Consider the following 27,641-nt stretch of genomic DNA (forward strand, 5'->3'; position numbering starts at 1 on the left):
TTTTTAATTTTAAATATTAATTATTTATTATAATTACATTAATTTCTTTTATAGATCATTTTTTCTTTACATAATATTCATATATAACATCTAGTTTTATGTTTACACTTAACAACATTTAACGCAATATACATTTTTTGTTATTTTGTGCTCTCTTTCTCTCTCTCTCTCTCTCTCTCTCTCTCTCTCTCTCACACACTCGTTTTTATCATAATCGCTTTGCTTCAATTTTTTATAAAACAGAAGCGATCTCGTTTCATATACATGTATGTGTATATTTTAAGATAAATTAGACAGGGTTGGCAAAAGACAATGTTTTTTTTATTTAGGACAAAACATTATGTTGCTTTTAAACATGCTTTTTCATGCTTTATATATGCTTTAAATAATGTTATTAAAAAACGTTTAAAACACATAATTTTTACCAACTCCGGAATTACATATTGAATTAGGGACGTGTAATAATTTTTCTTAAAACAAACTACTCTATTTGAATCGCGTATGATTTAATGTGTGTGTGTGTGTGTGTGTGTGTGTGTGTGTGTATATACAGGGTGCATTTTAATTTTCGCACCGAAATATCTTATAAAGTACCTATAAAATACGGGAAAATTCTTATTTTAGACAAGAGTTGTATGATTTCGAGGGGCACATAAGATGGTATCATTGGTTTGATCTTGGATGGTTGTTAAGATCAGAATATTTTACATTTTTTAAAGAAACCTCCCACTTTTTCATTACACATTCTCGTAGCTTACCTCGAGAGCTTTTCACTATAATGAAGTATTTTTTTATTAAATACTTTTCGAATTGTAAGGCTTGAAAATTACAGTATCACTGATGTCAGTACTATTCAAGGTGTTCGACTGACGGCTAACTCGAAGCTGTATAACTCGAAAAGAATTGAATGAAAAAATACTTTATCATAATTAATAAACTAATACTTTGTCATACTTTTATCTGAAACATTTTTCTGTATCTTTTATATTTTACAAGATATTTCGATGCGAAAGTTAAAATGGGACATCCTGTATGTATATATATATATATATATATATATGTGTGTGTGTGTGTATATATATATGTATAGTATATATACATATATATGTATATACACATATACATAATATACATATAGGAGGTTTCGAAATTTGAGGGTAATACTATTACAGCGTGAAATTTCGAAATTTCGTGAAAAATTAAATAATAAAAGTGTACGTCAGTTTTTCTTTAGTCAAGTAGTGTTAAGTATGTAAACGTTTAACTAATCATAAGTGTTGGTTTTAAAAAAATCATCTGTCTATGTTATGTGCAATGGTATTAGATACTAAATAAAACATTGGACACGCTGTATGCACATTATCACACGAACAGATCACTTTCCTATCAACGTTTATGATTTGTCAAACTTTAAACGTTCTAATTAAAAACCTACTTTATGGAAAAAATTGCTTATATTAGGTGTAGTAAAAAGAAATCCATTATTTTTCCAATAGATGGCTTTAGTAATCTGTATCTCGTCACGCGTAGACGAGATACAGATTACTAAAGCCATCTATTGGAAAAATAATGGATTTCTTTTTACTACACCTAATACTTTTAAAAATTGCTTAATTCTTCACCAAGTTTACGCTGTAGTATTACCTCTAAATTTCGGGGGATCCTGTATATTGGCGGTGTTCCGATATACAGTACCAATACTGAAAATCTATAGTTTACATTACATATGTAAATTATGTATCGATATTAGCAGTATATGATAATATGTACTGTATATGTACTGTATATGTACATGCGTGGACGATTCAATTTGTGTAGAAATAGAACATCAATGTATATTTAAATAAAATAAAAATCTGCTAATAGGATTCATCAATAGGATCGATAGTTAAATGTTTTGTCGAACGTAATTATCTGATTTCTCAATATTATCTGAAAACTAAAAGAAATTTTAAATTGGTTATAAGAGAAATTGCACCTTGTTGCAATTTTTATTAAACGATTCTATTAGACAATTATTTACATTCTAAATCGTTATTTACATTCTAAATCTAATCTAAAGATGATATTGTTATTACTATAATTAGCGCCATACATAATATTAATTGTTAACATCTCTGTCCTCTTAATATCTATTACTATTTATCTATTATGCATATAGAATTATAAAGCACACACTCACACAAATCAACATTCAATACATATATAAAACAAATAAAATTCTTTCGGTACATATATATACTGATATACATATATATTTCATATATATTATATCATCATGTATACACATAAGTATATACCATTAGAACCTTCTATGTAGTAAAACAAATATGTAAGAGAAATTTTTTAATGTTATTTCTTCTTTATACATTTATTTTAATGTGTATGAAATTTTTGGAATAAAGATTCAACAGATATATTATTGCTTCTATACTGCACTAACATCTGTTTTCACGAGTATCACAGTGCACTACAGAGATATTTTTAAGAGATATGTATTTAATGTTTAAAAGCTCGACGAACATAAGAAATGTTTAAGTGTTCTTCTGGAGAATCGATGTAGACGAGCCACTCATTTTCTCGAAGAAATCCTATTTCATCAATTTCTTCGCGTTCGTTCCTTCAATTACCCGCTTAAGTAGCCTACTCTCGGATCTTCATCGAAATTGGACTCGTAGAAAGCTCTTCGCGAACAAATTGCTCGGAGTGGTACAAAACTTTGATTACTCATCAATATTTTTTACAATAGCATTTTATAAGAAATTTACGCGAAATTGGGATTATAATATATTAATTATTAATGTTCAAGCTAATATAATATTAGAAGAGTATTGTACGTAGCACTTTGTCATAATTTTAGAAAATTATTTTTATTTGTTGTGTAAAAAATTCTAATTTGTAAATGGTTTTGAAAAAAGTAGTCATAGTTTTATAAAAAAATATATGTGATGTAAAATTAATTTTAGTACTCTTGATTTTAGCCTTACCTTCCTTTTGTTAATCACGCTACATGCATAAAAATATTCACATATATGCAACGTAAAATCGTGTAGAATATAATATAAGTTGTAATAGTAATTTAATACATAAATATATATACTATTATGTGTTTGTATGTAATAATAGTATAAATTGTACTACAATTGTAATACAAAAGTTGCACTGTGCACGAACACTGGTCATCTTCGATTGAGTAGCAACAAATGATTTGATAGTTTTATCTTGATGATTCTTTTTGACAATTATTTTATAATCATAAACAACTTTTTAAGATTATTACGAAATTTAATAGTTAACGGTCATACAATGTATGCAATTATATAATGTATACAAAAATTTATAAATATATTTAAAATATTTCTATCAATTATAATTCTTTAAAAAATAATTTACCAATAGTTTGGCGCTGAAAAATGTTGTTTATTTAAAAAAATCATTTTAATTCTATGTAGCTAATATAATATTTATCTGAGAATAACTAGTTCTTATGCGAATTTCACGAGATATGTATTGCGCATTTTAATATTAATTTAACAGATTAATAATTATAAATTATGTCTTTTTACTAAATTGGTATTGTCAATTAAATATTGCTAAAATAATCTTTTTTATTATAAAATATCTTTTAAAAATTAAAACTTGCTATTAAATTATTAGAAATATATAATTAAAACTTACATAAAATCTGTTAATGTTATACACAATTTGTTACCATTTAAGAAATTTAAACTATTAATATTTGTGATAATTTTAAATTATATTTTATATTATTAAAAACTAATTTATATAAAATTGTATATGTGATCATTGAAAAAAATACATATTTTTTTAAGTAAAGAAGATAAGAGAGAGAGAGAGAGAGAGAGAAAGAGAGAGAGAGAGAGAGAGAGAGAAAATAACAGTTGAATTACACTATAATAAAAAGGTTGATAGGTATATCAAATTTAATAATACAAAATAATGTATTTAAATTTCAACACATATAAAAAGTAAGAGCATAAAAAAATAATGTATTTAAATTTCCTCTCTTTTCCTATCTTTGATAGTTATTCTTTCTAATAGAAAAAAAAGAGATAGTAAATATTTAAAATACATAATTATTATGATAAAGTAAATTATTTATTATTAAATACAATATAATAAAAATTTATAATATACCTATACAAAGAAAAAGCACTTAAGTATTAAATTGGGAGAAAACATTTTAATTAATTAAATATTGAATTATCTATTTTAATTTATAAATATAAATATATACATATATAATGTTTGTTATATTTTTAATATATTATTTTGATATGTTCTTTTAAATTAATTTATAACCTAAGATATTTAATCCGTTTTACATGAAATATTAAATAATGTTCAATTATAGACAAAATTAATGATAATTGTAAAATAAGTCTTAAGGAATTTTCTTTTTATGATTAATAAAGTTATTTTAAAACTCATTTTAAAAGATAATGTTCATTTTGTTTGTTATTTTTAATTTATTTTTGATTTGGGCTTTATTATATTCATATAATAAAGCTCAATGTCAGAGTTAAAAAAAAATTTTTTTTTTATTTACAAATATTTTATATAAACAATATGTTTTATTTCTGTAAGTTGATAAAATAAAGATTTGATTCTCGCTTATTTTATTTCAATATCCCCATAAATAGAATTTTATAAAATAAAATATATTATTATAGAGGGGTTTTATTCGGCTCACAGATGTCTTTTATTTGCTTTAATTTATAATGTATAAATAGGATATGTTGTTAATCCGTTAATTAGAATAAAGTTATTGCAAATTATTACTATTCTTATTGTGTAAAAAATCACTGTCTAATCTACTATTATACAATATTATTTTAAAAATAAGAATAAATGATTAATTAATTTAAATATTTCATGTGAAACAGATTAAATTGTTAAATTAGGATGATATATATGCAGATATATTTAGAATTTTTCCTTTGGTATTTTAGTACACTTTAAGCTGTAAGCTATAATGTAAATAATACAACATTCATTTTTTATTTTATTTTATATCATTTGAATGTAGTTGTACATATATCAAAAACGTAATTAGTTTGCATCTGAATGTTATATTAATTTTCTATTCGCAATAATTTTTCCTAATTTTCATTTGCATTTTTTAACTGGGCGCATCAGTTATGATAGGCTAATTAACACGCGTGCAAACAAAATTTAGTTTCGCTGTGTGCAAAAATTGTTTAAAACATTCACATGAGAAACTCGAGTATATAAACTCTCACAAAATTAATTATAAACTTAATTTATATTTTAAAAACCTAATATAAATTTAATATAAATACAATTTCTATTGTATAAATATGATTATATAATATAATTCTATTTCTTCCCTTCCCCTCTTCTCTCTCTTTTCATTTTACATTTTTTATTAATTAAAAGCACTTACCAATTGTTTTATTTGTAATTATTAATAATTTTTATGATTAATAATTTTGCTAAACGTGTAAATGTATATATTAACTTTTCACGCAATTGCTTCATATTTATGCGATTGAAAATTTAAAGTAATCTTAAAAATATATGAAACATTTATACATAAAATAAAATTATTGTATAATAGTAAACATGGTAAATAATTATCTTGCATACCTAAGAAGCATTAAGCTTACAAGATGTCATAATTGATAATTACATTTGTGATCAATTAAGTATCTTCAATTGGCAAATTCATTTACTTTTACTACTACAGATTGTCCTTCACATTAAATGCGTGTTGCAATAACCGGGATTTATCAACGATTTGTGAATTTATTGAATGTCAAATATGTCTATATACAAATTAATTATATCTTGTCTTTTATTTTAATATATTTTTAATATAAGTTTGATAAATTTAATAAAAAGAGAGAAAAATCAAAATATAAAACATTTTCTCACTTATTTAAATGTCTTCTTTATATATTAATATTTACGGTTTACTTTTGCTAAATATTTTTTTATTTTAAAATAAAATCTTTTTATAAAACATTTATATCATTGAGTTAGCTACGGAAAAAACAATTATAGTTGAATTAAAATATATTTGGTTAAGCAAATCTTGATGGAAACAAACAAAATTCCTGGTTACTCCAATCAAATGTTTTTGTATGTAATCAGACCATTTAGATGTGATACGGTGTGCACAGTTGTGTATAGTGTAGAAATAATATCCAAATACCTGAAAATTATTATTATAACTATTAGAGAAAAAAATTTGTTTAAATTAACGTAGCATGTGTATGATTAAAAAAGTATTGGTGGAATAGAATTTGGAATAGAATTTTACGAGAATTAAAAATTAAGATTCCTTCAATTCAAAATATAATAAATATACAAAATCAAGGCAATAGGAATCTGTGCTATACTTCGTACAGATTAAATAATAAAATTAATAATCCGTCTCGTTCTTAATTTTAAGAGATGATAATGTATCATTAATTTTATTATTTAATCTAACATCTTATATTTATATATTTGTATCAATTGTCAGCGCACTATATTTATTATATAGAATTTCTAATTATAATGATTGATAATCACCCGTGGGCAGTGTGTGTGTGTGTGTGTGTGTATATATGTGTGTGTATGTGTGCGTATATGCAATATGGAAAAGGTAGAATTTTATTTCTTATAAATAAAAAATCACACAGAATAAAATAAAAATCGCAGAATTATTTTTCACCGATATTCTAATAAAAATGGTTCTTTAAACGCGAGTCCCCAAAATGGGATTTGCTAAAGTTCTTGGTATCCACATATTATCACTGAAAAGCTACTACTTATTAATAAGATATTAATAAGATATTACTATATATTTTATATTGTAAAGTTTTATTATTTTTAATGCGCGACCAAATTTGTCTAGTTAGCTTAATTAAAATTATGGATCATTCATATTTCACCAGACAACGATCTAGTTATTATATATATATATAGTTTAGGTTAACACTCAACTAATTTTTTCAGTGTATGTATTTCTACAAAAGCTAAAACCTTAATTCTAAGTTTCAATCTTTATCGAAAGGTCCAAAAAGTTTGAAAGAAACATTTTCTTTTTATTTTCTTTCCATTCTTGTATATTCTTGTATATCTACCCTGTAAAAAGGTTCATGGACATTAATTTATACTAACTTATATCTAGGTGTAGATCCTTAGAGCATCAAAGTTTGGCTTGCTTGTAAAGAATTGACCGATCTCAGTTGGCTTATTTATTAACAAGCAAACATAATGAAGATTGTTTCTTTTACATACATAAAGTTATGCACGTATGATGCGTTTACTTTTATAAAAAAATTATTAACTGCTTTGCTAATTATTAATGACTAAACATTCATCTAACATTAACTGTAATATTAAATTATAAGAAAATTACTCATTTATAATCAGTCGTTTCTATTAATTTCGTTTTTTTAGCTGTTTATATATCTGCTAAATCTGAATCTTTTCTTTCAATAAAATATGCAAGTAATGATTAATGTTTTTCCTTAAATATATATATTTCTAACACGCTGCTATAAACAAAAGTTTTTCCTTTTTTATTTTACTTTTTTTTATGAAAAGTAGATATATTTCATTTTCTAAATGCTCCAAATAAAATTAAAAAAATTTCTCTATTCATAAAGACATAATAAATTTCCTGATTACATTAATCGCCAGAATTTATTCTATCCTATGCAACTTAATAATAGTAATAATAATATTTCTTTATTTCTATTTTTTATTAAAATAAACTGCAACTTTTAACCATAAGTAAACAACTTTTTTAGAATTTTTACGTTTTATTATTATAATTATTTTTCTATTATCTCGTTTATCGCATTTTTATGTCTACATTTTTATATCATTTGAAAATAATATCTAGAGATATGGTAGTGTTTCGGCGCTAAGCAAGCGAAGCGCGTCATAGCACGAGACATCATTGTAATCCTTGAAAGCCATAAGATCTCTATTAGAATAGTATTTTTTGTGTGTAAATTGAAAGGAATGCAATAAATATGTATTTGTTATTTATTGACTTTACATTTCGAAAATAATTCTTCTTCTGTTTTATTTTTTACTTCTTTCCGATACTTTATATTCGTTTGTTTCTATCTATTCAGTTGTTTATTTTATTTAATACAATTGTTAAAAAACGCAAACGTTCTGGAATACATTAATATTAGAATCTAAAAAGAATAATTCATCTTGAGATACATAAGACAGAGGTTTTAATAAAAGAGGTTTATTGTTGGTCCGAATATATGCGATAAAAGATATCTCTTTTGCATCTAAATGTTCTGTTTAAATGTCCAAAAGAATTACTTTTTGTAATATAACATGACATTAATATAATCTTTTTTCTTTTGTTTTTTTTAAATAATAATTGACATAATATCTGAAAAGCAATTTAAAAAAAAAGTTGAATTAGAAAAGAAATAAGAAATTTCTGACCACACGCACGCACGCACGCACGCACGCACGAAAGAATTCTTTGTCACTAATTAATCGTATCGATCTCTTTCATTTCACTTTTATGTATTGTACACAATTTTATGTATTGTACACACATACGCGCGCGTATATTTTAAATTCTCTTTATAATATTGATTTAAAAGTGATTAATATATAGCAAGTAATAAAATCTGTTGAATAAGACCACGATACGCAAATTTTGCATTACAAATGTACATTACAAACGTACATGTAATGTATAATACCTTTCAACATTTTAATCGGCAAAATATGAATAACTCAATAAAGTAAATGGAAGTTTTTTTGCAATATTTAAACATACGTTACATAAAAGCTCGGTAAAAAGAGTATGCTATATTATGTTGTAAAAAAATAATATGTGTATAGCCACTCTTGTAACTACCATAAATAATTACAAACATTTCTTGTATATTCTTGGTCATGTCATCATACACAGGCTAAATCATAAGTATGTTTTAAAATTTCATGAGCGTATTCATGAAAGAAAAAAAGAAAGAACAAATATTTTTATAAACATTAAGTTACAAATTTTTTATTATCGAAATAATGATCACGAATATAGTAATATCAAATGACTTTATTTTTAAAAATTCAAGTGGTATTTTTAAAAATTTAAAAATTTTTTTTGTTTATAAGGGATGTTGAAAATGATCCTTCATCATTTTGTACACATATATATATATATATATATATATATATATATATATATTAGGCGTTGGAATTAATTCGTAGCGTTTTTAATGAAAGAATGTTATTTATTTCACATGAGCATTAAAAAATACATTAATGAAAGTACTTCCCATCACTTGTAAAACGCTACGAATTAATTCCAACACCTAATATATATATATATGTGTGTTACTATAGACGTACATATATAACTGGCGCATTCGTTTTGTAAATCAGGATTTTATTTATTTCGATAATAAAACATTTAGAACATAATATTTATTAGAACATTTGTATTTTCGTTTTTTTTTTCCATTCAGAAACATGTTCATGTAATTTTAAAACATACTTGTGACTCACTTATACATTCTGCACTATACTATCATGTTACGTGCATATTAAATTCTTTTAATAGCGAGAATGAGATTTATATTTCAGAATAAATAATGTGAAATGTATATTGTCCTAATTTTTTGTTATATAAATCAACTGCATTTCTCGTAATTTAAAAAGATTTTCAACTTGTGTTTATTACTATGTTTCATTGCCTCTCTCAATATGTTATTGAATATTATCAAAAATCTTTTCCTACATATTTGAGATATTTCTTGATAATATAATTTGTTTTAATCTCAAATATGTTTATTTATTGTATTAATTATCGACCGAGTTGTTCGACGCAAGGTTCGATTTACGATGCAATTATATTTATAATTAGTATAATTGTTATAAACTTGCCAATGCGTAACAAATGAATGTTTGATATCATTCTTTTCGATTTTCGAACTATAATCCACTAAAGTTTTTTTAGATTATGCAAAGATTGCATCTTGCGACAAATTTGAAGTATACGATTTATATGCAAGCATATATCTTCTCTCTCTTCGATCTATAGTATCACTGCTTCCAAAGAGAACATATGGAGAGAATAAAATGCCATTTTCATGTTTATATGAGCAGATGGAAACTTGTATTTTTTTATAAAAATATTCTTTTTTCGTTTTTGTTCCTTTTAGCCGCTCCAAAAATTACAAAATAATTGTTATCAGCTAAATGAAATGTTAGTTGTTACTCTAATTTATGATTGTTATAGAGAAGAAAATTGTTTGTGTATAAGTGATAATGGAAACATATAAATTAAAGTGAGAATGTCATTATATATATATATATATATATTTTTTTTTTTTTTCACTTCCATTAGATATGTGACTTTGTATTGCATATAAACATCATGATATTTTTATCGAATTGTAATCGATATTGTAAAAATCGAACAAATTAAATTCTTTATAGCCAAAATAAGAATAAAGATTATATATATGTGTATATAATTATAATTTAACAAAATATAATCCTTCCATTTAGCTTTTTCTCTTTATGTTTTTATACCATAAATGTTAATGCCACAGCGGAATAAACGTGTCTTTCAGTTTTATCCCGACAAAAAATTTTTTATATAAAAATATATACAAATATATAAAAATATGTATAATATAAACATACATATGTATATGTAAATATAATTGTATATGTATATGTATATATAATTGTGTATAAAAAATATATACATATATATACATATATATATGGCTGTATGTATGTTTTAATGTTCCTTTCTTTTAAAATTTTTTTTTGGAGAGAGTACAAGAGAAATAATAACTAAAAAAATAATTAGAACATAAAAAATAATGAAAAAACAAATTTCGCATTTTTACAAAAAGTCACGTTTAAAGCAAGTCAAGTTTAATAAAAAAAAATTACCTACATATAATCATATATGTATATATTTTTTTCGTCATATTTTCGATTTTTTTCTCATTTTTTCAAACTTTTTATAAAAGAAATAATACAAAAATTATACTTCTAAATATTTTTTCTTTTTATCTTCTCATGATAATTTTTTTCTTGTATAAAAGAGAAAAATTTTACAGAAAAAAAACATATATATGAGTAAACAATATGAAGCGACTATTACATCGATATGAATAATTTTTAATAAGAACTCTATATTCGAATGAAACGAATCTTAGCAAATACATACTTCGTACGTAAATTTATATACATTCTGATTTTGCATATCGCTGAAATGTTTTTCCGGAAACGCATTTATCAACAGAATCACATGATGTAATAAGTAATATTACTATACTGGTTCTGCTCATAAATATGCTTTAAGTAAGTCCAGAAAAACATTTCGGCATGCTGCAGAATTAGAATATATATAAATTCCCAGAATATGTATTTACGTATTAAGATCTGTTTCGACCAAGAATATAGGATTTATTTTATTTAAAATTTGATATATATATATATATATATATATATATATATATGTATATGTATATATATATATATATAGATATATAATACATGAATAGATTTCGTACATAATTATTTATATTTACACACACACATATACACACACACACATTTATATATTTATATATTCATAAGTATATATTTTTATATAAAAAAAATTTTATCGACATAGACTATATAGTATTTCTAATAAAAAAGAAATTTATTTTATTTCAAAATATGTATTATTAACAATCATTGCATCAATATCGCCAAATATGTAGATAGATTTTTAAGCTTAATTTCTGTTGGAGTACATTCAAATCGTCTTTTTTTGTCTATATTTTAAAATAAAACAAGAACTAAAAAAGATAATGACCAGTAGTTTGGATTCTGTTTCTATCGTAGCACTCTTCGCCAGGAAGCTTTATTTACTGATTTATCTATTTATCACTTTTGCCTTACTTCTTCATTCTCTCTCTTTCTCTTCTATATTTTTCGTTCCCACCTTTGCTGAATTTATAAATAATTAAATTTATAAAAATAATACTTAACTAAAGCATGTTCTGATTTTCATATATATATTTCGATTCTACAGTGCTATCGAAGAAACTCTCTGGCACACACACATTTATGAATTTTTATTCTTTTACTGAAATATGTGCTAAAAATAGTCCTGACGTGTCGCAGCTAGCAATAAACGAATACCCGTTGTATTCACGAAATTTGCTACGACATACAATCACTTGCTGTTCTTGCGAAATATGAAAACATTGTAAAATGAGAAAACACTCTTGAACGTTTACATATGCAATAATAATAAAAAACATCAGAAATAATTACTATTTAAATATTTTTCTACAATTATAATTAAATTATTAAGCTAATTTTGAGTTATATAAGGAAATATGTGGATATTTATCAAGAAATAAAGATATAGCTATATTGAATAAAGTTATATTATAATTTAGAAAAGAAAATACAAAAATACGTTTGTATATTTCTGCTAAAGAATTCAGTTGAAACTAATTTTACAATCTTATACAATCTAATATTTTAATTGTTGGATAATAATTTTTGTCTATACAAATTAAAATCAAAATATTTCTAATAGTTTTTAATATGAATATCATTTTTTTCAGAAATCCCTCATCAGTCTATTGATTACGCACGTTTGCAGTATACATATACTTGTTTTTGTATATTATTAAGAAACAAATGGGCAAAGATATATTAATGTACTTATATAATTTTGATTCATAGTTAATAAATTAAAATATTGGAACGGATTTTGCAACAAAGTTACAAATGCATCGATAAAAATTCGAAGTTTTTACGGATCAATCATCAATTACATAATAGTGGTAAAAACTGCGTCACTTGTTGCACGTTTTTGCTGTGTAAAACAAATCTAACAAATAATAAAAAGTATTTCGTATGTTTCTCAATTCTATTAAAATTATTTATAGATGTAGATTACATAAAAATTCTACAAATATTGAAAAATAGTAGATAATTTTGCCGAAAATGTTTAAGCACTACGTACATTTAACACATGTGTATGTACCTACTATTCTTTATTAAACAAATAACTTAAAACAAATAACTATATTTTAAAAATTTAATTATAATTTTGACATAATATTAATACTTTACAAAAGAATTAAAGGAAAGAAGTATATTAAAAAGTTATGTATATACACATATTTCTATTTTTTTTAGGTCCAACAACTATAGTGTCGAATCGTGGAGAACTTCACAAAATTTAGCTTAGTGTGGAAATCCACATTCAAAAAAATCAAAGAATTGGATTAAGAATCAAATATAACACAAAAGCGACTAAGCAAACTTGTCCAACTTTGTTGCCGTACTACTATATATCGATATAAGGATGTATCGAAGGACATGAATGATAACTTTGAAGCAATGAATAAATTCATTAATAGAATCGATGCAAACATTATTAACAAATAAAAATTTAAAGAATAATGTCTTATTTCTGCTATATACTGACGGGTATACGACTTTCCACACGAAGGGAGGATATAGAACAGTTTCTAATATTGTATATGTAGTAGAAATAAGACATTGTTTTTTAAACTTTATTTGTTAATAACTTTAGAACGAACAGCTACTATCACTTAAAATTTTTTGAAGATCGTTCAAAGTTATGACCTCAATAATATATATTGAAGTCAAGATCATCGACGGTATCCATTAATCCGAATAATTACTTAGATCTGTGATAAATATTACGTGTTTGAGAACTAATCGTACATAAAAAGACTAATATTAAATTCTAATCATTTAATAAAATCATTCATCTACTTAATGTCTATCTAATTTTAAAATATTCTGTTTCTCTTTTCATCGATCATTCAGTCTGATTAAAAAAAAGAAATTCAGTATTTAGAGAGCACATAATATTCATTAAATTAAATGAGAAATATTTTAGGCGTGCGTGCGTGGGTGCGTGCACACGCACAAAAAATTATTGTACCATATTTTTACCATATTGCTGCTTAATTATAAAAATTTCAAGCATTCTTCTTTTATTTCCATGCACGCCTTATATTTTCATCTTATACTTTCTTTGCTTTATTATTTCTCAGATATTCAGATTTCATGTCACTTAATGGGCATACTCTGTTTATTTTGAATTCTTTTTTAATCATTATGTTAAAAATATATCATATATTTAAAAGCAGTTTTAATTTCGTCTAAATTTTATTTTGCATTTTAAGTAAAACATTTATTTATCTATGCATTACTAATATTTGCATTTTTAATAACTGTTACAGATTTATGATTATACTTAAAATATTCTCTCATTTTCTTCATTTTCTCTATATTTACTAATAGAAATTTCGTGTTACGTTTAATGATAAGTATTAACAAACTATTGTTTTTACAAATTGATTTTTTGAAAATTAATCTACAATACATAAAATATAAAAATTCAAATTTTACAAAGTTTGTTGTCTGTAGATATATCGTCTAATTGATAATTTACGGTAAGTTGTTGTATAAAAAATAAAGATAAGGAAATGATAAAAAAATATAACGAATTATTATTTTAGGAATTTTTTTATAGTATAACAAAAGAAAAAAATATGAAAAGAATTGTTAACAAAAAGTATTTTATTTTAACACGCCATTATTTATAACTAATGTTAAGCTATTTTTCTTAGATTTATGTTAAGCTATTTTTCTAGATTTACACATATAAGATAATTTCCCACTTAATATAATTTAAATTTTCTAATCTAAAAGCATAATAGAAAAGGAGATTCTATGTATAAATTTCTATCTATGTATTAAAATATTAAATAAGCAAATAATATAAATCATTAGATATTATAATACTAACACAAAAATGAAATATTTTATTTTTGTTTATTTGTTTACTGTATCTTATTTCTATTCTTTATATTTTTATTGATATTATATGTAAGGATACTGTATTTAATAAAATAATTTAAAGTAATACTATTAACAGTATATATCTGTAGACTTCTTTATTAATACCTTATTTACTACACGCTCTTATGTCACCATTAATAATAACAAAATAAGGATATTTAAAATTTACTTGTTTTGTATTTCCCAAAATTTTCCGTTGGAGAATATAAACATCAAAAGATATTGTTTGAGTACACTAACGAGTATTCACGTATACAGAATACATTTCAAAAATATAGTTCAAAATTTTACAGAATTTCGTAGTATAATGTAAGTGAAAGGTTATTAATAACTGCACGATTTTATCTCTCTTACAGTAAGCATTTTATGTTATTTTTTTTACACATATGATGTTTTTCAATACACATTTGATGTTTTTCAATTAAAAAAATCCTTTGAAATTCTCTTTCAAAAATCCTCGTGCTTTATTTTTAAATATTTTCATTAGCACAGACGATAAAATATTTCAGTAGATAAAATGCGTATCTGCTATTTTCGATAGAACAACAATTTGCAACATTTTTAAAATAAACTTATATCTTAAATTACGTGTCTAAGACTCGGTTGTACCAAAGTTTGACGTTACTTTGGCTTTAAGCAAGACTTAAAACTCTCTCTCTAACTCGCTTTAAAGCGAAAAAGAGATAAAGACAGAGAGAATTTTAAGTTTTGCTTAAAGCCAAAATAACGTTGCAACCAAACCTAACAAATTAGTAATCTCAACTATCATGTCTATTAAGATTATGTTCGAGGAGTTAAGTGATGGTCGTTTACATAACAAAGTGTATTACGATAGATAGCATAATCCTTTGTTTTTATATCGTAAATGATGGATATTCGCGGAGATAGATAATTGAATGTATTAAAATACATAAATCGTTGTTTATTTGGAAAGGCTCAATTTGTATGTTAATTAAATGTTTTTTATTCAATCCAAGAATATTTTACAAGTCTGTAAAATATCGAATTTCTTTTTTAAAATATTATAGAAGTTATTAATAATTTTAAATTTATAATTTCATTTTCTGTTAAATAATTAATATTTTATTTGCGCGATACGAAGTAAAAGCACTAAATTATAAAAACACTGGACAGGTACAATCGTGCTACTGCCAATTGAAATTGTGTACACATTTATAACATATTCGATTCTCTCTCTTTCTGTCTCTTCTTATATTTCCATCTCTATTTTTTATATTTAGATTTATTTCTGTCTTTTTATTTCACAAGTATACATGACTTACTTGAATATCAAATAAAAATAATTTTCTCATCTCACTTTTTTTATACAAAAATATAGGAACATTTAAAGTTTTTATATCGCATAAAATTTACTAATCCTCTTTTGTAACTCGAGTAAGAACGATTTATCTGCAATAGAGACGTACTTCAATATTAAACTAATTATAGAATATTTTATTTAAATATAAAATTAATTTCGTTCATCATCTATTTATAGAATTTAACATGAGAATTTAATAAGATTCTAAAAAATTATTATTATTTTAATGCATGATGTTAATGTAAATTAAAGAATTTTCGATATAAAAGGAATATAGGAGAAAGTAGAGAAATTGTAGGGGAATCGCACTTAAGGGGAATTTGTTGCTGTAAAGTTGTTTTCGAAGTTGAAATCGATATAAGGAAATACAATCCATAAATATATATTCCTCTATTGATATGTATTCTCATATTGAAGAATTTTTCATGTTACTTTTAGTTTGTCAACTAGGCTGAGTTCCATATCTTCTTAATTTTCACAAAATAGTGCACTTCTCATTGGAAGAAAACTTCGAATTGTCCATGCGCATAATTTCTCGCCGTGAATTGATTTGATAAGAAAAACGATTACTGAAAGACTTTTTAATTTAATTTAATAAATAATATCTTAAAAGATGCACGTATATAACAATGTATTTTGATATAAGACATGCACGATTAAATAAACAAAATAGGAATACGAACTTACCGTCTTATTTTCTGCGATGCCAAAATTACTATCAAAATATGTAATTTCACTTTTTCTCACTTTTACTATTAACTATATTTTCAAATTATATAACTTATAGTTAGATCTAAAAAGAACTCTATCTTCTAATGCCGTAGTAGCGATTCCATTTTTCAGAAAAGTGATAAATCAAAATGCGCACAATTATCTCATTTTTTCCTATATGTATATTCTCTATCTTATTGTATATATTGAATGTAATATTTCATTATATACAGTATATTTGATACAATATTGAAAAATGTTGAGAGAGAGAGAGAGAGAGAGAGAGAGAGAGAGAGAAAAGAGATGGGGGAGAGTGTATGTGTGAAGGAATAAAAAAAAGAGAGAAAAACGATTGTACTTGCTATCGTGCATTGTCCTAACGAAAAATCAAAATTAAAGAAGAGTCAAAGAGGAAACAATAATGGTGCGTTCATTATAGTACATTTGTGATCTATAAAAAACGCAAACTATGTAGTTATGTTTATTATTTCTTAAATAAAAATTACATATATTTATTTATTATTTCTTAAACAAGACATTGTATAATTCTTTTTATGTTTCATAAATGCATTATACAAATATTTTAGATTTGAATAACTTTTTAAAAAACATGGTTATATTGTAATTAACAAATTATAAAAATTTTTCTAACCAAATAACATAAAAATTGCATAAAGAGAATTTTAAGTTAGATATATCTCAGGATCCGGTCTATGTCTATTACTACATTTAAAATAGTACTGTGTTATAAAAATCATAGGTTTGATATGGATTTTGTTTCACATTAAAATATATATACTCATCAATTTTTTATTATCAAAAAGTACATGTTAATCCTCCAAGAACATAACAAAAAATTAGAAAATAAATTATTTATTATATCAACTTAGATAATGAATCTATTCTCTGTTATTGTTATTATACTAGCAACAAAAAATGATTTTACTTAAAGTAAAAATATTACTTATAAAAGTAAAAATTGTCTCTGACATATAACTTGTGAAAAACATTGTTCATAAGATGCCTGCAAAATTTTATGCAAGAAATTTATAAAATTCTGTTTTACATCTTATTTCATAAGTAACAAAGCATAACATTATTATTCATATCATCCTACGCAGCTGATCCTCGAACATATGTCGTTCGTCGAGGCACTGATTCTAATGTTAATTTCACTACACGAGACGCTTCGATGAATGAAGAACTACCTAATGATATGTATGAGGGCATATTATAATCCTTCTGTTAAATGCCAAACAGATTATTAACAGATTCTATTAAGATTATTTCTTGCTTTAATTATTCATCCTTTATCTTTCATTTTTATTCTTTCTCCTTAAAAATGTATATATGTATATATCATCTCTTTTTTGCTTCCTATAGTTTCTTTCTTTGTTTGAGTATACATTGCAAGGACTTCTTTCGAGTGGGTCTTTATACTTAATATTATATATCTTTTATCTCGTATAAGTATTTCTTGATTTGACTTTTCTTTGGTCTTTTTTTATGAATAAGTGAGATTACAATATACATATAATTGCATGCATTTTCGGAATATAAAATATTATGTAATTTCGTGTGATTTAATTACATAAAAATTTTGTTGTAAAATAAATATTAATAACGAAACAAAATGTATAATGAAATCTGTGTAGTTAATTTTTATAATATAATGATAATATAATGATATATATATATAAATCTTTTTATTTTTAATCGCTGAATTTTAAAATTACAGGTGCCAATATTCTTGTCAACATTTTTAAATTGACAATAATCAAACTTACATCAATCAGAGAATGTTTCTCAATCAGAGAATCGTTTCTTGAAAAAAATGCATTTCATATTATTCGAGTTATTATATACTATCTTCCACGTTTATCCATAGAGACTTTTCTCTTTGTTGGATGCAAACTGTTTATCTTTTTATTTTTTTTTACTAATAATCTATCTCTTATACTATTTATATTATCTACTTGAATTAAGAGCAAAAGCTCATTATTTAGTAACTTTTTGTTTTTATCGACAAATTTAAACGGTTTCCTGTTCAAGACACAAAATTTAAAAATCGATATTAAAGATAATCGATATTCAATATAATTTTTATTAGATAGATGAATTAAAAATTTGCTGAGTATCTTTGGTCACATTATTCGATGCAAGAATGTGGCAGCAGATTGTTCGTCGGAGTGACAAAGTTGTGCAGGTACACCTGGTACTCCCGACAGTGCCATCAGAGGGAAATGAGGTCATGCCTTTGTGATCCATCACTGGATTTCAAGGGAACGATTTAATGGCGGCGCATTCGCCGCGCGTAAATTGCTCGTAACTCGCCCTTTGATGGACATTAAGGTACTCAGCAAGGATAAATTCTGAAAAATTGCTGATCGTTATTACACCGATCCATGCTATGCGCGGTTATCAATTTCGTGCTATTTTATATGTCCCGTCGCTGATATCTGTCGCAGAATCGTTGTACAAGTTCTATTATATATATCATTCTCAGCTATATAAAACAATGGGCCTCTTTATTGTAAAAATTTTTCGTCTTTCTGTGAATCAAATCGTATTATAATGAATCGAAGATAATTTCAAAATATATATATATATATATGTATACACAGATAAGTCCGATAAAGACTGTAACAACGCTTAAAGATAAATTTTTAAATTTATTTTGAGACGAAAATTCTAACATGAAATTAAATAATAAAGTTATAATAGTTTTTTAATTATAAGTATTTAAAGTTAACGAATTATATTATTGCCTAAAGTTCGAGCGTTCAAATGTGATTGGCATTTTGCGTTGTACGCCTGAACGCGTGAATTTTAGGTGATATGATTCGCTAATTTTAAGAGTTTATAATTTAAAGTCTATTATAGTCTTGATATTTTGTCATCAAAATAATCTCAGAAATCTACCCTTAAAAGTTGTTACGTTCTTAGCAGACATCATGGTGTAAAATAACAAATTATTTTAATTATAAAAAGTTAAAAATTGTGCAGTTTAAAAATATAAAATTATGAATACTGTCACTATTAAAAATGTAATGAAGTAATATATATAAATAATCTTTTTCATATTCTTTTTACTTTTCTTCTTCTTTTTTAATACTTTTAAATTCTTTTATATTATGCACATTACATATGTTAGAAGATTAAAATGATAATAATTATGTGTAACCAGATAAAAAAGTATAACAATTTACAAAAGTTTCTATGTTTTCTTGGTTATTAGATTAATTTTTGGTCTTATAGATTATTAATAATAACCAATTAATAATAACAATATTTTATTATTATTTTAAATTATTATTTTAAATTATTATTTACCATTTTTTTTAATCTGAGAAAGAATTACTTCTTTCTTTTTTTTTTCAACTTTCTTTACCTTTCTTTATCTTTCTATATTTTATCATTTATTCAGGGATCTGGAGATCTCGATGTTTATTAATCGCACTTGTCAATTATATCACTGACAATAATTTCTACAATTGACGTTGAGATGTACGAAAAAAATCATGCTTACATCTTTACTCGTGCCCCTGTCCCTCACACCTTCTATAGATGAATGCATACATAGATGTATTACATACAAATACACACACGCATACACGTATACACATATATTCTATCTGTTGATGATATGTAAGAAATGGAAGATTCATGTTTAAATACGTCTTGTGTTTTGTAAGTCATAATAAAATTTAGATTGCAAATTAACAAAGTGCTTGCTTATAATAATTATCTATTTCATATTTGTTTACTTGCTATTATCAAATAATTTTACGTATATATGTATAAGGAATGCAAATCGTAAATGGACTCTGAAATATTTCAAGCTACATTTATGAAAGACTCGTACATAATTTAATTATATCAATGAAGTGTTAATCAACAAACAACTAATTAACCATGTTTCATAAAAAAGCCAGTTAAAGTAATATACTATATACATAAATATACGATATAGATATTAACGTCATTAAACAATCATGTACAACAATAATTAAAGTTGTCATTCACGTATCGCAAATAATTTTGAGTTTATAAATATTGCAATATTAGAAACAAATAACCGTATGATCCGATTAACATAGTAAATATAGTGTACTAACAGTTTATCGACAGATTCGATAAACATCGTAGGAGATTAACGCCAATCGCGCCCACATTAATCTTTTGTTCTGCCGAAATTGTAGACATGTGATCATTATGCTGCAGCAATGTACATACGTGTATGATGCATTATTTTTGCTATTAATCTGCCATTTAAACAAATTAATAGCTTTATCATTAATCTGACAATGAGTTGGAATTCTTTCGATAATATACGATAGACTCTGTATCAATTCTGCACTTCTGTTTATAAAATAAACCTTTTTATTTACAAAACAAATTTTTTTGCAAACATTAAGTTACATCTCCTTTCAACAATCTCAACAATTTGGTATCGCATTTAACGTTTCAAAACTTAAAACATTAAATTTCTTATTCATTTTATTTTTCACGATATAAGTTTTACAATTATCTTTTTTTCCTTTTCCCTTTATCGAGAGCAAAATGCATTTCATTTAAAAAATCACTTACGAAAAATAATCAGATATAATTATTAAATGCAAAGCGAAATGTGTGTTAGATGCGCTAAAATTATTATATATTGGAAAAACTGTTATCTTTTTATATATCTATATTTCATTAAAATATTTCATCTCTTTCCAATTATACTTAGTTAGTTTAAAAAAACAAGTATACCAGTTAAAATTAAGAGAAAAAAAGACTTAAAGCAAAAAAAGAAATAAAATTATTACAAAATTATTATTATACACATTAAATATATAATTCTTTTATACAATGTGTATAAACTGAATAATAATTAAAAATACATCTTTCACTATTTATATATTTATATTGTTATGAAAAATATAATTATATTATATTACAAAAGCAATTATGCAATATAATATTACATTTATTAGTGTATGCTCCATGAAAAAAGTTAATTGTATCAAATTAAAAAGTATATATATATATAAAACTCAAGTAATACTATCTTTATTCATTTATATATGACATTAACTATAATATTTTCTGATATGTAATATGCATAAGTTAGTAAATAAATAACGTTAACGTAAACGAAATTTATAAAAAGCATTTTAGAAACTGTAGAGATATAAAAATGAGGATACATATATACATATATACATACACACATATATATATACATATATATATGTATGTAGAGAGAGAGAGAGAGAGAGAGAGAGAGAGAGAGAGAGAGAGAGAGAGAGAGAGAAAAAATATATTTAGAAGCTCAGAAAACCAAGTTTCACAAAGTAAGACATTTTTACGAAAGTCATAGTACACTTTCTCCAAATGATGTTCTCTTGCTCGAGATATCTCTTTACAAGAGATATCAATTTCAGATCAAAGCAGAGAAATTCAATTCGTTCGTATACAACGATCGCGCGCGACATATATGCAGGCTGTTGAATACGATTGCAACGCACGATGTGACGAATAACGAAGCGGCGTAAATTCTAGTGTCGCTACCATTGCAGAAGCACAAAACCGAAATGAAATTTCTCTTTCAAAATTCCTAATACTTGTTAAATTTCTCTTATCGTTGTAACAACCACTCGTTCGTATGAGTTTGACAATGCGTGCGCGTGCACTGAATTAAAAATCAACGAATTTATTTCCCGAAATATTTCAGAGCACATTTTACCTGTAGATAAAGTTAATATATAGTTTGTTGTAATGTTAAAATTGACTATGTGCAATACAGTTGCAAGAAGGGAGGGGGTTCTATGGTTATAACAAATTTTATAACAAATATCCAGAATAATCCGGATATTTGAAATAAAATCGAATTGGATACCAATATGAAATGTATAATCAAATGCACAGCATAAGCATACTCTAATCATTTTTGCTTCTTATCTAATTCACTTGTTTTGTACAATATACCACACATAAGTTAGTAAACATTAACTCATATAGAACATCCTGTACATACGTCACATATATGCATAAATACAATGACGTACGAATTATGAGCAAATCACTACTACTACTAATTTCCCGAAATATAAGCAAGAATTTTACAGCCCCTAATCCTAAATAGCTTCGCCTCGATAATTACGCTTTTATTTCGTTCAAAAAAATAATATATTTTTAAAAGTTTACACATTTTTAATGTTAACATATATTTTCGCACAGACAATTTCAAATCTGTGACAATTAATCAATCATAAAATTAAATAATATTGATAATTATTCACGCCACGTGCCGCTCTATTGATCGCAAAATTTCAATAACAATTTAATAAACACAAAAAAGACAGATACGATGCTCAAGTTAAAAATTAAAATAAAAGTTCTTCGACAATTTCGTTAGAGCCCTTCCAATTAAAAAAGCAAGACATCGCTTTCCTTATCCTTACTGTGTCTTAATCCTTAAATAAAGCTAAAGTCACTTGCAACAACTTAAGCCTACAGCTAGACCTTTCATGTACAATGTACACACACATATATATATATATATATATATATATATATAATCATGCTATATTTCAAATCATACATACGAGTATTTCAGCTCGTACATACATGTGATATTATATATATGTAGATACATATACTTTTTCATGTAGTTTTTGTTTCTATATTTTGTATAATGTAGGCGTCAAAAGAGCGATTCTATATCGCTTTTGCTATTCACGTTATTTTAGCAATAATTTCAACAGCTGAAATCTTGATTTCTTTTTTATATCATCTTAATGTTTTTAACAGTATTTCAATCGCAAGTTCCTTCCTCTTTGTCCCACTAATTTTTGTTATCGAGTAAAATCTCGTGTGTAAAACTTGGTGCAAATATATGTTGTTGCATTTCATGAGCTATCCTGTCTTCTTCTCTTCCACTTTTTCGCGAAATAATCTCGTTATTCTTATAGATTTTGCAAATGTTAAATCTCTACTAAAAAAATTCATAATAAATTTTAAACTTTCATCTTTTGTAGGTAAATAATCTTCATTAGGTTTGTACAAATATTATCATCTTTCCATGATTAATACACATTTGTATTTGCTTATTTTTCCAAAACTATAATTAATGCAAATAGATTGGCTTTGAAATTTATTGATACTATAAGTACCGATTATGTCGTTGAACAAAAATATGTGCACATACTTAATATTTGTATATTTTATTATACCGCATTTACGATGTGTAATTTAGAAAATTAATGTAACATAAATATACATATATAAGTATATATAGCTAATTTATTAATGAACCATCAATTAGTATTATTGGTATGGAAAATATAATTAAATTTGAGTCGTTATTTTTAATTAAATGTTTAGTATAATGTGCATAGCGTTACCGTGTCACGTAAGTATATAAGTAATAAGATAATTTTTACATTTAAATTAAAATTACGTGTTTCCTTGTAATATTAAAAAACGATAAAAAAAATAACAACTCGTTTAGACATTATAACTATGACATTTGTACTATTCCACCGAAATACGCAATGTGTTTTTAGATTCTCATCGCTACTAACTGAGAGGCCAGGTTATACAAGAGCAATTACATCTCAGTAAAATGCGCATACGCGAGATACAAACGGGAGTCTTACGCCTTTACGCTCGTAATCTTTAAACCATAGCGCATTTGCATCAGGAACCACTTACCTCCATAATAATTTATCCATATAGTTCAAAGCGTTACCTGCAATAAAACGAATAAACCACGCGATTGATTCTGGATTTCTACACTGCCTCCTTTCGACAACTTTGATAATTTATTACATTATAACGCAATTTATTAGCATAATGGATCGAACCATTACCAATGACACATTTTAAATTTTTCTTGAACAAATGCGTAAAATTAACTCCAAAGTCCACATGAAACCAAGGAAATTGAAGAAGCTTATAATTTGGTAGCAAGTTTCGTTTCTACAATATCTATTACAAAGAGTTTTTAAACCTTCTTGATGCAATGATCAAATTTATCCAATTCTACATTACAAGTAGCATATTTCTTCTGCGATACAATAATTAAGATTTACAGAAATACACATTTAGTTTTTTTTTTTATTTTTTAATCGAAAACTAAGCAAAGTGCACACAGATCTCGTCTGCTTTTTTTTTTTTTAAAGATACTTTTAAGCTTCGCGGAACACGATATAGTTTATTTCATCTTTGCACGTAGAATCCTGGATATCGAGAAAACTTCGGTGAGAAGCGCTTTGCTGAGACAGCACGGAAAGGTCAAAACGATCGACTCCAAGAAAACGAACGATCAGATATAATGATTCTGATGGCGTTACAGATATTCTTTATTATTTATATTTTTTCCCACGCTGACTATGATATGTTTCAAATGAGTGAGTAATATTTCCGTTAATTTGTGCGAGTAGATCGATTAAATTAATATTATAGATAGCGAATAGAGTTTAGATTGTTCTAATTGAAAAACTGAAAGACTACCATAAATATCAGTTTTGCCTTTACCTTTCGCAGTGTTAATTTTAGAATATATAATATTATTGTTGGAGACAACATATATATTTATGGCGATGCATTGTGCGATTCACGAATTATGAAGAATGAAAGATGAGAATCCATACATACAAAATGTCAAACAGTCAGGTGATTATTTCAACTTTTATATATAAATATGTAAGACGTATATTATTATAATGATGGCCTGCGTTATTTTAATTATTATTTGAGAATTAAAAATTTTATAATAATTACTTCATTGTTAAATGTATGTTTTATTGTATAGATTTTGGCCGTTTTTTTAAGATATATCAATCTCATTTTCTTGTAGTTATATAAAAATCTGTTAAATATCTTTATTGGTTTTTATCTTTATAGTAACTCATTGTATAATGGTTTGTAAAAAACAAAATAAATTTTTTTACAAAGTCGTTAAACAATCAAATGAAAATATAACTTTTCATATAGAATTTATCAATTGACTTGATTTTATCAATCTTTTTCTCTTCATTTTATTAAGTTTAAAATAAATATTTTAATATATGCAAAGAAGCAATTTTTAGTGCTGATAATTTATATGATAATTACAAAAAATGTTTAATATTTTTATTGTTAATTTACTGAAGAAGTATATTGTTAATTTACTGAGATAATACTGTTGTTCTTCTTAAGATAATTGTTAAAAACAAATGTTTGAATTATGATATCGGTAATAATGCAGTTATAATGAAGTTGATGAGCTTTTTTTGTGACATAATCGGCTATATAATCGATTATTTCTAAATTTTCCAAAAAATTCCATTTTTGTCCTTTTGTAAAGAAATCATTTATACATTGTAAATATTCAACTGTAATATACAATCGGTAATAAGTGATGCTCTCAAGATTCAAACTCGTACATTTACTAAAAAACGTACATTTACTATTCAATTATTCGCCAAATCTCTTCCGTTGTTACAGAATTGCATTTTATCATGAATGTATTGTCAGATATAGATACAACTGATATGATCAGCTGATTGCAAAACATTTGTTCTAATTTAGGATATGCATTTAATTTTGCTCTAGTTGCTTGAATTTAATTTAACGCTTTTTTATCATAAGCGGAATATGTGTGTGTGTGTGTGTGTGTGTGTGTGTGTGCGCGCGCGCGCGCGCCGCACTCAAAATTTTTTAAAGAAAGTTTCGCAATTTTAACGCTAGTAGTAAAAATCGCGATATGTTATTAATCATGCTCTTTCCAGCTTATTAAATTCAGAGTTAACAACCACGCCCTTTCATATCAATTAATTTTCTTCAATATTCTTTATTTACTGTCGTGTTCGTTATTTACTATCCTCATTCTCTCTTTCATCTTTTGCTTCCTGCTCTGAAATTGATATTGCATATAAAACTTGATCGCGTGCTAGACAATCGACTACATTGCAAACTAATTGTAAGAGATCAAATACATTACAAGATGTTGCACCGGTTGCAGCTGGCTTCTTATAATTAATAACGAAGAGATTGATCGCACCGCTGTTACAGCTTATCTCGTGCACCCGTTAAAATATATTACTGAATTTATTGCCGTCCGCATTGAATCAAAGTTGAATCTCTATGTTTAACCTGATCCGTAAGGACTTGGCAAATCCCAAAATTATATCACGCTAAATCGTCAATTGTATAATTCATCGAATGTTGTATATCTTATACGAGATCGAGATAGATCGCCATTTATCTTTCTCATTTGTCAAACAACGAATAACAAATAATTTATTTAACTCGTTATCGTTGTGTAATAGCTATTTTCGTATCCGTATGAAATCTGTACCGTTCCTTTATTCAATTACATCAAATTTTTTCACAACTCTTGCAATTGCCATTTTCACAATTATTCAAATAACGACTCCTAAGCAATCGCTTAATTTAGACTATTACTAAGCACTCAATTAATTTAAACTATTACACTTATAAAGCAGTGATTATTTTAGAAACGTTTGTAAGGTTGCAAAATAAATTCACGCAGATTTGCCAGTAGCAATATCTCGCAAGGCATATGTCAAATTATCAATCAGATCAGTAGAAATAGGATCGATCGAATCAAAAGAGTCAACGAGAGCACATTCCAGGAGATAACAGAAAACAAGAAAAGAATTGGAGCCTAAGCCAGAACCGGATCGATCAAGTACGAAGATGGATGCCCAACTACGAATCGTCAAAATTAGAT

At 25.2% G+C, this 27,641-nt stretch overlaps 1 protein-coding gene across 8 annotated transcripts in view; it reads right to left on the reverse strand.

Annotated features, from left to right (window-relative positions):
* Positions 1-27,641, reverse strand: part of AChE-2 (acetylcholinesterase 2) — a 92,740-nt gene continuing 65,099 nt past the window's right edge. For all 8 annotated transcript variants that reach the window (XM_011065851.2, XM_087403310.1, XM_087403306.1 and 5 more), the window contains exon 7: positions 1-27,641. This exon is cut by the window's right edge and continues 546 nt beyond it. The gene's annotated coding sequence lies outside the window, so the exon portion shown is untranslated.

This window comes from Acromyrmex echinatior, chromosome 2, assembly GCF_024713525.1.
Source record: "Acromyrmex echinatior isolate Ae372 chromosome 2, ASM2471352v2, whole genome shotgun sequence".
Taxonomy (NCBI): Eukaryota; Metazoa; Arthropoda; class Insecta; order Hymenoptera; family Formicidae; genus Acromyrmex; species Acromyrmex echinatior.